This window comes from Protopterus annectens, chromosome 3.part0, assembly GCF_019279795.1.
Source record: "Protopterus annectens isolate FY-2018-M chromosome 3.part0, PAN1.0, whole genome shotgun sequence".
Lineage (NCBI taxonomy): Eukaryota > Metazoa > Chordata > Ceratodontiformes > Protopteridae > Protopterus > Protopterus annectens.
Window position 1 is genome coordinate 1,055,021,228 of NC_056731.1, and position 13,626 is coordinate 1,055,034,853.

The following is a 13,626-nucleotide window of genomic DNA, read 5'->3' on the forward strand; positions in this document are numbered from 1 at the left end:
ATGCACTCCCGATACCAGTGTATGTAACAATGATATATGGCCCTGTATTAATGAGTCTGGGGGGGGATGCACCATACATAACCTAGGCTGTTACAACGTGTGGGGGTATCAGGGGTGAGCTGCCTTAAGGTATCTGGATGTACAGTACAATTCATGTCACCTATCTTGACATTACTTACATAAAGTGGGTTACTGCAGGCCTACTGCCTCCTGCCATACAGACTGTTCTGTGTGGCAGTGTGCCTGTGATGGTGTCAGTTATGCATTTTTATGAAACAGTTACATCCCATTTGGTCAACTGAGGTCTTTACCACCTAGTGATTGTGTACGGAGTGTAGACAGAGGCTGCTGGACTATACACCTGCATCACTTACTGTTGATTGTGTGGTATCCTGTGGCCCAGTCTGTCCTTACTAATGTATGATTTGAAGGGCTTGGCCTTGACAGCAATAATTGTGGACCTTTCCAGACTACTGTATTAGTATAACTGTTTCACAGCTTCATTACTCTGTTGATATGGATGTCAGTGTCTGAACAGCTATGTGACATGGCATGGGCATGTAATTCTGTAATAGTACACAAATAAAGGTATTCCATTTCTGCAAACCTGTGTGTGGTGTTTATCCTATGACCTCTCTGTGGGTATATGCTGCAGGCAACGAATGTCATTTGCATGGGTGGGTCATCCAGTGTCCAGTTGTTAGGGTGTTCACTGTAGGCATAGTGGGTGTACCATATTGTGTGCACCTACTAAATAAGTATCTTACTGTACATATATCTGCGTGTGTATGTGTAGTCACATGTATATCTATATATATGTATGTACATATATATATATATATATATATATATATATATATATATATATATATATATATATATATATATATATGTTACCAAACCAAACAAAAAAACAAAGATAATTATCACTAAAAACGAACAAACTCCATGACACAAAAGTGTTCAAAACAAATTCAAAATTAATTGAAGAGAAAACACCTGACACTCTTGTATTACTTAGTGCTTTCATAGGTTCATAGGTTGCTACTAAGCTATCAGCCCTAGGGCCTATACAAGCCTAGCCATAACAATTCCATGGCTATTTCTTCCCACACTATTTACTTCCCTGGACCCCTGTCTAGCAGGGCGACTGACGTGAACCCTGGGGTGAACTTCCTTTCTCCCATCCAATCATCAAGGTTCATTTTGAAGAGGGACAAAGAGGCACTCTGCTTGACATGTATGGGCAGTCTATTCCAGAGTCTGGGGAGTCTCTGGGTCAGGAACCTATCCCTCCAGCATGTTTTGTTTATTGTGATGACAAGGTTTAGATCCCTGGAGCATGTGGCTCTGAGGGATTGGGATTTCTTTAAGTGTAGCATGTCCAACAGCTCTGGGTTTGACATGGCCTTGCATGTTAGTAGAGATCGTCTCTGAGTAGACGATATGCAACAGAGTATAGCTGGAGTTTTTTAAGGCGGTCAGTGTAGGGCATCTACTTTAGGTCTGTGATTCTTTTAGTGAGGTATTTCTGCAGCCTTTCCAGTGTTTGCAGATGACATGAGAGGTACATACCAAATGGGGCATTGTATTCTATAATGGGTCTAATAAAGGATGAGTACAGTGGGACAATGACCTCATTTTATCTGGATGAAAAGCCCTTAGTGATGAGGTGTGCCACATAGAAAGATTTCCTGACTGTTGTGGCAATGTGGTTATCGAAGGTGAGACCACTGTCCACCTGTATCCCTAAGTCCCTTATCACACTTTTGGTGTTTAGTGTACTGCCACCTATGTTGTAATTCACAGGTACATGTTTTTTCCCAAAGGGGATAACTAGACATTTCTTGGTATTGAGCTTGAACCCATGGCTCTGGCACCAAGCATCTGTTTCTGTAAGGCCCTTTTGTAGAGTATCAACATCATTTGGGGATTCAGTAATGGCTCCCAGTTTGCAGTCATCTGTGAACTTTGTTAGCCAGAGTCCCTTAGTGTTGGCCTGTACTTCAGAGAAGTAGATGCCAAACAAGAGCTGTCCCAGGACTGAACCCTGAGGTACTCCACTTGTCACTTGTCTGGAGCTGGATTTGGAGTCGGCTACTTTTACAGTGTGGGTTTTGACAGTAAGCCGGTTGGCAACCCATTGAGTGAAGTAGGGATTAATGCCCAGCTTAGTAAGTTTATCTATGATTCCAGAGTGGGGGATGGTGTCAAAGACCTTGGCAAGGTCCAGATAGGCTGTGTGGACCACCTTACCCTCGTCCATGGCTCTGGAGACTAATTTGAAGAAGTTAATCAGGTTCAGGAGACAAGATCGTCCCTTCACGAACCCAAACTGGGTGGGGTCCAGTGTTTGAAGATTGCATTTCGTGGCCTTGCAGATGAGGCTTGTCAGACTGATGGGGCGGTAGTTCTTGGGATGCAAGGTGGATCCCCCCTTGTGGAGTGGGATAACTGTAGCTGTGCGCCACTCAGTGGGCATGAAGCCTGAAGTGAGGCTATGATTAAGCATGACACTTAGGTGTGGTGCCAGTTCATTTTGTAGTTCATGTAGTACACAGCCCGGGATGTCATCTGGTCCCATGGATGCTGTATTCTTAGCTTTGGAGAGTGTGTTTTACCTGTGTGGCCTTTATTACTGGAATTTGGCAATCTTCTGGTATTGAGATGGGAAGTTTAGGGGGTGAGAAGGGGGTGAAGTCGGCACTGAACTGATCTGCCTAGATATTGGCAATATCCTTGGGATCAGTATATTTAATGCCATTCTGTTATAGCTCAGAGCAGATCTGAGCATTTCCATTTAGATTCTTGACATAGCTATAGAATGCCTTGTGGTTGTTTTTGGAATCTTTGGCAATTTTATTTTCATAACTAGCTTTGAAGTATTTTAGGAGGGATCTCAGCTTCTTACTGAGGCTGGTAAGGGAGCTTTTTGCATCCTGGGATTTTCCTCTTTTCTGCAACAGTTTCTTCCTTTTGTTGTAAAGTTTGTTTATAGCAGGGGACCACCAGATTGACTTCCTTTTCTTGGAGGAGAGCATCTTGGTTCTATTTGGGATGGCACAATTAATGCATGAATGGATGTGCTCGTATAGTGCCTTATTGTAGGATTCAGCAGTCGGACTTTCAGTTCCTGTCTGCATGGGTGTCATGAAGTTTGTCACTTCTGACTTGAGTAGCATGATGTTAGCTTTGGAGAAGTTTTTTATGGATGTTTCCTTACTGTGGGGTGGGAGTGGGATGTGGATGTTAAGGGTGATTAGCTTATGGTCAGACCTGACCAACGAGGGGGTGACCATAGTTGTGGAGCATGACCAGGTCTAGGATATTAGAGCCCCTGGTGGGACTATGGATTAGTTGATCCAGGGCATTGGAATTTATGAATTCAAAGAACTGTTGGGCAAAGGTGTTGGTACACGAGTAGTTTTCCCAGTTAACAGCAGGGTAGTTGAAATCACCCAGTATTAGGGTGTTTGGTTGTATCTTAATAATTTCCAGTATGTTTAGAAAGGTGTAGTGAGAATCTTGGGGCATGGTGGGGGATCTGTAGCAAGCTACAATTTTGATTGCTGTCTTACCTAGTGTTTGTTGCACCTGGAGAATTTCAAATGCATTGTGTTGGGCAGCTAGCCTGGTGGTGTGAATATCCTTGTTGAATATGGACAGGCCTCCACCTTTAGTGTTTCAGTCCTGGTTTGGTGGCTGAAAAGTGTGGTAAGAGTTGTAGCCTGGTACTGCAGGGGTGCTCTCTGGAGCCTTGAACCAGGTCCCAGTTACTGTACAGATATCGATGTTCTCTATTTTTATGAGTGCCTCGAGAGAGTGCATTTTGAGGTTTAGACTTCTAGCATTTAATAGCATTACCTTCGGATTTTGCATGCTTGTACCTGTTATGGTGGTGGTTTTGTCCTTTGAACTTTGCCTAAAAAAGGCAGTATAGGAGTGGCAAGTGCCTTAGCCAGTAACCAGAATCCCAGGGGCAACAGGTGCAGGCCATCTCTGGCAAAGCATCATGGTCTGTCTATCATGTTGTTCTAGGCAGACAGATACTGGATCCCCTTTGAATAACAACAGAAGCTTAGCCAATTGTTGAAGTCAATCATTTTGTCCTTATATTGTCTTATCATTCTGGGTGAAGGCAGGATGCTACTCAGGGCTAGGGTCATACCTGCCTGAGCCACATGATTTGAGAGCTCTTCCATGTCTCTTTTCATGTAGTCCAGGGAGGTAAGTCTCAAGTCATTTACTCCAACATGGACAATGACAGAGTCATATTTGTACTTGTTGTGGAGAGACTTGAGTGCATGCGTTATGTGGTGGATCCTGGCACCCGACAGGCAGCTGACTGTAATTTTCTCTGTGTTCAGCCTGGTGAGTGGGACATCAGTGTGCCTAACTACAGAGTCACCTATGACTAAAGTGTTAGGTACATTTTCTTGCCTTAGTCGCTGTTGCTGGGTGGCACTCTGTGACACTTTGGTTGTGATTGGTGTTTGTTTGCATTTCAGCTTTGGAGGTCCTTGTTGCTTGAGCAGGTTAATGTTAAGGGCCTCCACATATATGGGTTTAGTGTTGCTATGTGTGGGTGTTGGTGGTGTGGGTTTAGAAGGGCTATGTGTTGCTTGAGGTGTAGTGCGTGGGTGTTAACCTTCTCCTCTTGACTGTCTAGCACAATCTTGGGTGGAGAGAGCTTTGCTTCCCGTTTGGCTATGTAAGTGCATCTCTCACAGGTTGTAGTGTTGGGTGGTAGGAGGAGAGGGTTGTCTGTGTACATGAGGCAATTGTTGCATTGCCCCAGTATGCCCAGATTCACCAGGTGGACAGGAGACATCACCAGAAACCGGCCCTTGGACATGCCTGGTTTGGTGCTTTTTTTGTAAATTACAGGAGCTGTTTTCCTTACCTTAGCAAGGTACTTTGCAATTATAGGCTGTTTAGAGCCTATGATTAATTTCTCCTTACTAACAAGGAGAGTTGAGTGCTTGTATCAGTTTAAGGCTTCCTAGTGCTTTCCAGCAGGTATTAGAGCAAATGCTAATCACAGGGATGCTTAAAGGTAAGATGAAAAAAATGGTTTATCCTAAACACTGCAGTGTGCACTAGAGAAGTTAGATGTGAAAGTAGGTAACTTAAGTTTTACCTGTCTAAAAAGTTAAGTTTTAGTAGAGAGTCACTATTTTTAAAACAGCAAGATAGATTGAAAGGGGGTGGTCACTTTTGTATTCTGGTACTATGGAATACAGTAGGATGGCCAATAAATTTAAAATGTTGAAGGGGAGTGATTTCACAAAATGATAATTTTGTGCTTACTCACACAAGCCAGTGAAAGCAGAGAGGAAAGGAGATATATGGTCAAATTAACATAAGAGGCAGGCAACTATAAAGACAGTGGTATTTAAGAACACAACAGTAAATGGGTAAGAAGGTGGGAAAAAAATTCTGCCTGGCTCACAAGAGACAGAGCTGTGGTCTCTTTTGAAGTTTTAATATGCAGTTAAAAGCATATTCATCTTCTTTATTATCGAGACTTCTTCAGAAAGGCATGTTTCATTATTAAAAGCAACCATTTTATCATTGTTTAAATACAATATTTTTAGCTGTTTATTTAAATTACCAACACAGTTCTTAACCAATAATACTGTGAGACCAGTGGTCCTGCAAGGTGCTGTGTGCATCTTCATTATCATTATAATAAAGAGGTTATTCAGTTACCAGTAGTCCTGCAAGGTGGTGTGTGCATCTTAATTAGAAAATAATTTAGTTATCAAAAGGGGAACCTGCAGTGCTGTGTGTATACAAGGGTTGTGTGTTTCCCGTATACCTGAATTAGATGTTCCTATTAGGTGTCATGTGCATACTCGGCAACCTTGTGTACCACGTATGCTTTGCGATACCTAAAAATAAAATCATTGGTGTAAACAAAGTCAACCCGTGAAGTCTATTGTTATTACCAAGAAAAAAAATTGTCCCATGTGGGATGACCCAAACATTAGGTGTTTTTCTCTCATGTCTCCAAAGGTAAGCATGACTGTGTTCATATGTGCATGGACTACAGTGTGTGGAAGTCCGAAGATACTTGTGTCTGGACAGCGTACAAGATGAGTCACGAGGGGAGGAGGAGGAGTGGATGGTGGGTAAAGTGTGATGGTGTGGTTGCTACGGGCCAGTAACCAGAGAAGGGATGGTGGCTGCATGTGTGCAGTGGGGGGGGGGGGGAGCGTAACTGTGGGTAAAGAAAATGTGGGTTGAGGAGAGGCTGGGTTGGATGGGCCTCTACTGGTCGTCCCGCCTAGTGGGTGGGGGAGAGGGGATGAAATATTAAAAAAATAAATAAATAAATAAAAGAAAAATGATTTGAATTCCTATTTAAATAAAACAAATACAATAAAATAAACTTGGTAGTGTATTGCAGGGCAGACGTGTTTGGCTGTGGGGGGGTATGCCAATTCGTACAAGACATATTGTTTGGAGCCTCTCAACCCCATTAACGGTGCATGTGGGCATTTATGTTTCTGTTAATCTGTCATTGCTATCTACAGATTTATAACCATATATACCTATATAGGTATATATATTTGTTTACATATTTATAACTATGTCCGTATACACCTATGGAGATATATATCTGCGTACATATATGTAACATGCTGTTTATATGTAGACATATAGGTGTTTACATATATATGTGTAGATATCGGCATTTGCATGTATATACTTCTGAATATTTATATATATATATATATATATATATATATATATATATATATATATATATATATATATATAAAGAGAGAGAGATATGTTATATCTGTTTAGGTATTAATATATTTACACACACATACATCTAGATGTTGGTATACATTCTCTGTACTGTTGCATGACTGGGCTGGATTTTATGTTCCTGAAAACATCAGATTTATGCATATCTGGCATGGCTTAGTGGTAAATCACTGTGTGTGGTGTGCATGGTCCTGGGTTCGAGCCTTGCACAGGCTGTTTATTTTGCTGCTGGGCAGAATACAGGTCGTTGGATACAGAGTGATTAAGGCACTTTAAAGCAGTTGTAAGTGTGTTTGCGTGGGTTTGCGCAGAGGTAAGCACTGCTAACTTCTGGTAACAGTTTCTTACACTCAATTTGCTTCTAAATTGCTTAACATGTGTAGGCAAACTTACTCCTGTGCAAACAGGCTTAAACCCGCTTACTGCTTCTTAAAAGTGCTTACTACTGCTTACCCTCATGGTAATTGCTTTAAAAGAAAAGAAAAAAGGGGTTGATAGGAAAGTGGTGAAAAAAGGGGCACAAAGAGGGAAAAACAGTAGGAAAAATATCCAGGGATGTGCAGGAAGAGTGTAGGGAAGTTCCATAGCTGACCATTTCTTCTACAGCTACAGCTGTGCATATACAATGAATTTGGAGGTAGATTTGGACACTCAAACACCTTGGGGGGGGGGTGAGGACAACAATAATTAATTGTGATGCCAATTAGACCGGATTACATGTGTCCAGTGGACACATGTGTGAAATGGACAGCTATGTATGGGGGCGAGATTTTTTGTGGGAACAGATTGCCTTTTTTTTTTTTAGATGAGAGTGGGATGTTGGGGAAGGGTAGTAGGTATATTTGGGGAGGTAGGTTGGGTAGGTTAACAGACAAGACAAACAAGACGCATACAGGGGCAGTATATGACACATGTAGGGGGTAAATGCCTTGGATGGGGAGGGGTGTTTGGAAGTCGCAAGCCCATGAACCCCCAAATGGAAACAGTGGGACTGAGGTCCCCACCCATGGGCAGTCACCACTGCACCTTCACGGCCCCAAAGGTGACTGTGCTGGAGGCTGGGTAGGAGGGGCAGGCTCACCCTCTAATTGCACCACATGGCCCTCAAGCTGGTGTAGCTTGTCTTGGATTTCCTTGTCGATCTCACTACACACCACTGCCCGGACCTGACAGCGGGTGACAGGTACCTCTATGCCCCCACTCCAGGGGGGGGGGCTGAGCCCATCCCCTGTGGTGGTTCCACGTGAAGGTGGTGCAGGGCTAACAGAGGAGGAGGTCCCAGGCTGGGACCCAAATGTGCTGGTGCCCAGTGCCATGGCCATCTGAGGTGGGACAGATGGGTCCATTGGGACCAGCCTTCCCTATACGAGCTATGGTGTTGCAGTTTTAAGAAAGATATCAGTTAGTAATAGACAACAGAATTCAGGATTAGTTATAACAGCATGCATAGGTATTCCCTTTAACCCAAGACATCAGATATACAACAGTTGCAGATCGAGCAAGACACATGCATATATGGGACAACAGTGGCCATTACAACAGTATGCAGATTTTATTGATGGCAACAGGCCACTAATATGGGAGTATTTTAGCATGGCATATGCATAAAACCAAATGTGAAAATTTATAAACTAATAGGACATATGTCCCAACAGAAATTTGGAGTGTACACTTGCACATTGAGGTTTGCATTTAGGTTATTGTAGCACATATATTTTTTTGAAGGAATAGGCATCAAGAGCCAATAACATTTTAATTGTTTGCTTTATTTTTGGTGGGCATGTTTCAGTTTTGAGAATAAGGTGCTCAAGGCTCAAGGCAAAGGATAGAGGTTGAATGAAGAATACTCGAACTCCATGAATACAAGGGACTTATAATGAATGGGAATAAAATTCCCTTAATGATGTATTTGTTATTGATATATTCCTATGTGGAAAGTGTTATGTACTAAACCGTTTTATATATAACATGTCAATAGGAACCTCTGCTTTGTTTTCTATGTGTTCACACTTATTGGTTGTTGATCTAATCTGAAGTTTCATTCCAGTTTATATCATTATACAAAATGGGTGAATATTTAAATAAGTAATTTGGGAATAATATTCGCCAAATGCTAAATCTGATTTTGGAAATATCACCATGAGAAATGTGTTAGGTGTTTAACCTTTCTTCAGATAATATGACATTAGTGGCCTCTGCATATATATAGCAGTATTCTGTCATTTAGCATGTTTGAAAACTGTGCCGCTTTTGTGTTCCGTGTATATATGACTCGCATCTACTGTTTGTGGATCTAACTTGTAGTTACATTCTGACTTACATTATTAGACAGAATAAGTTGAATATATATATATTTGAAAATTGTATAAAAAACTAGATTAAGATAGATACCATTTATGTTGGGATATATATGTGGCATACATTAGGCTTTTGAACCCAATGCTTTGTTTGGAGTTTTTAACAGGGAATGGACAGTGCACATTACAACTTATGGGACTAAGTACACTATCCCCTACATTGTTTACAGGCAGGCTTTCTAGGAGAATGTGATGAACTCCCTCTTATGCAAGTTGTGATTCATGATATAATACTTATTACAACTTAACCTACAGTAGCAACTACGGCTTTTTGAATTGCTATATAGGACTTTGCAACTCTGTTTTTGCTTTTTATCAAAGCTATATGTATGCATCCTGGATTTTATATGACAGGATATGTGTTGTTGGGAACATGCATCTTTGGTAAATCAATAATCCTCGGACGTCAATTTTCCCTCATTTAATAATTATTTGGGAATTGTGTGTTAATTGGTTTGGGCTTCTCTGCATCATACATTTTTCTGTAGACAGAGGGTTATATTACTTGGATAGCTGCATACACACAAGGGACCTATCCAACTCTCTCTGACCTAAATATCTTTTAATTTCTAATCTGACTTCAGCTACCATGCTCACTTTTCCTAGTATAATCCTTACCCCTACATCTATCCTAATCCTCATTCTACTTCCTTTGTATCACGCCTCCCCTTATACCAACTTCCACCTACACCCTATACCTCCTCCTCCACACCCCCACCTCACAAATCACTTCCACAATATCTCTTCCTCTTAATCTCCCTCTGACCCCATCCTTCTCTTAAAAGTAAAGCTCTTCCAAATCCCTACTAAATTCTACAAATCCAAACCCACCCCCTACCATCCATTCCTAACCAAACACAATCCTCACAAACTTATTCTCCTGCTCTCTTACCTCTGCTTAGCAGGTGACATTCATCCCAACCCAGGACCAAACATTTCTCTAACAAGCAACCCTAGCTCCAACAACAAATCCACCAGTAAATACCTTAAATTCCTCACCATCAATGCCTAAAGCTTAGCAAATAAGCTTACCCTCTTTCATGCCTGGCTCAATCATAATATACCTGACATTGTAGCTATCTCTGAAACCTGGCTAAAACTACACATAACCGACTCTGAATTCCTTCCCCCTGGCTATCAATGTCTCTGATCTGACCGCCTAAGTAAAAGAGGTAGTGGTGTAGCTATAAGCTACTCCAATCATTTGTCCATCACTCTCTACCTTAACCCTATCCCTTCCTTTAATAATGCTGAACTTGTGACTGACCTTCTAAAGTTAAATGACCATAAAAATATCTGCATCATCTCCCTCTATATTCCTCCTGGTAACAACACCAATACCTGGAAGACATCCTCTCCTGGAACTCCTCTAATATTAAACTTGAAACCTATATTATGGGTGATGTAAATATTGACTGGCAAAAAATCATCGACCCTAATCCTACCATTTTAATCAATCTCTTCAATTTCACTCAACTCACTAACTCCATTACTAGGCCCAACAAAACCAACCCCCCAGGTTCCATCCTAGACTGGATCCTGGTATCTCACCCTAACAAAATAACAAAATCTGATGTCACTCCTGACACATTAGGAGACCACCTCCCTGCCTTCACCCATAGAGCTACACTCTCTTTCTCACATTCCCAACAACTCTTACATACTCGCAACCTCGCTAACTTTAACCCTTCTACCTTTTCTGACTCCCTTAAGTTCATTAACTGGAACCCACTAAAAACCCTACCTTTAGACGATGCCATTGACTATTTCAACTCTACATTCTTAACTGTCCTAAACTCCCTAGCTCCTATAAGAACAAAAAGAGTTAAAGCTAGAACCATACCATGGCTTACCAAAGAAACCAAAAAAAATATGCTACAAGGAGACAAAACCTGGAAAAGCTATCTCCTACATAAACAGCATATATTGTTACTTAAATACAAACAGCTGCGAAACCAAGCTAAAAAACAAGTCATTAAAGATGAAAAATCCTACTACATCAAACTCCAAATAAATCATGCAAAAAAACCCCCAAACAATTCTGGAGCTCTATTAATTCCCTCCTCAAGCCTGGTACAAAAAACAACTCATGTCCTGATACTAGTAAATCTGAACAAGAAATCACTGAACTATTCAACACCTTCTTCACCTCTTCTATTGCTAATCTAATCAAGACCTTCCCCAACAATAACCCTACACCCCGCTCTGCTCAAGATTCTTCTTACTCCTCTCCTTCACCCCCTACTTTTGAACTTAAAACTGTATCCACCTACCTTATAAAAAAGCTTCTCTCCAAACTTAAACTTTGCACCAATGCCCCCAACAACATTCCTTCCTCCTTCTTAAAAATTGCCTCCAACGGTATTGCTCTCCCTATCAGCATCCTGATAAATAGATCACTACTTGAGTCCTATGTACCCATACTATGGCATTCTGCATTTATTCTACAACTCCACAAGGGTGGTAAAAGCTGTAATGTTTCCAATTTCCACCCTATAGCCATCCTCTCACCAATCTCTAAACTTCTTGAAAAATGCATACACCTGCAGCTCAAGCCATTCCTTACTGAACACCAGCTACACTCTCCTACCCAGCACAGCTTCTGCCCTGGACACAGTATCAACGCAGCCCTTCTATCCTTCTTACAGTCTGTCAATATAGCACGAGACTCTGGTAACAGTTTCAGCTGTTCTACTAGACTTATCTAAAGCTTTCGATACCATCTCCCACACCCATCTATTAAATCATCTATCAAATCTCTACATCTCCCAAAAAACTCTTTCCTGGTTCTCCAGCTATCTTTCTGACAGGTCCCAAGCTGTCAAATGGAGCCAGGCCTCCTCCATTTTCCTCCCCACCCCTACAGGAGTACCTCAAGGTTCCATACTAGGCCCTTTGCTATTTAACATCTTTATTAACAATTTCTACAAAGCCATACCCAATACCAAATTTGTCCAATACGCAGATGATTCCACTTTGATCTGCTGTGCCTCTAACCTATCTGATCTTCAGTCTCTAACTCAAACTGCCTTCTCAACTACTGAAAACTGGATGTACCAAAACCACCTCTCACTAAACGCTAACAAAACTAAGATTCTTCTATTCACTCCCTCAAAATTCACTCCCATTGATAAAAACTCACTTCAAATTACCAGCCTTAACAATTCCATTATCAAAGTCGTTCCCTCTGCCAAACTCCTGGGGGTCACCATCGACGAATACTTAAAATTCAATACTCACTTCCAACTTAACATCAAGAAAACCCACATAAAACTTGGTCTACTCTACAAAAACAACCACTTCCTCACTCATTCAACCAGACAAACTTTGGCCACTATTTCCTACCCTCTCTTGTGTATGGCGCTCCTCTGCTTACCAATCTGTCTTCCACATTCACCTTCAAACTGGAAGTGTGCTACAACAAAATCTCCAGATTCGCTACCAAGGCAAAATCCTCCTCCCATCACTGCACCTCCCTACACTCTTTAAATTGGCTTGAACTCCCTAAACTCCCTAATCAACTTGACTTCCTCCAAATCATCACAGCCCACAAATTATTAATTTTTTAAATTTATTTATTTAACATTTGTTGACCGTGAAAGTCCAACTAGGTTCCACAGATACTGTTTTCAGCAGAGGCCCGGGAGAAATGCTCCAGAAGCATGTTTTTAGAATGTGGGAGGAAACCGGAGTACCCGGTGGGAACCCACGCGAACGCAGGGAGAACATGCAAACTCCACACAGGAGGCACCCCAGCTGAGAATCGAACCGGAGAACCTCTTGCTGTGAGGCAACAGCATTAACCGCTGCACTACTGCGCCACCCAAGTGTGCTTATTATTCCAACCTGCTAGCTGCCCTGCACTATCTAATATCCTACAACCATATATCCTCCTTAGACCCCTTAGATTTACTCACCAAAACCTTATAATCATCCAAAAATCCAAGCGCCCAGCTGGTCAGCTTCTACTCTCCTTTTCCCTAGCCAAAAAAATGGAATGCCCTGCTCTCTACTCTGAGGACCTGTGACAATCCACACACCTTCAAAACACAACTTCATTCTTACCTGTTTCTTCACAGGAAATGTAATTGCATTCTTCAACTCATACCTCCCAAGCTCTGCTCCTCCTTCTCTTCTGGCTAACCTTCATACCTTCCTAATTTCTCTGATATACTTGGATTATGAATGTAACTAAACATTAACATCCAGCCATCATGCTGTATGCCTGTCTTTCTCTTGAAAACTTTTTAATAGGTTTGCTGTCTTTACTGAATGATATCTGTTTTGACTGTAATACTACCTGTTGATTGTTATACTACCTGTTGATTGCAATGCAAATATTTTACTTGTAATTCTCTATGTAATGTAACTTTGTATTGTGGAGCTTTTCTCCCCAGGCCTCCACTGAAAATGGGCTCTTGAGCCCAGTGGACTTCCCCAGTCACCAAACTGGAATAAATAAATAATAAATAAATAAATAAATAAATAT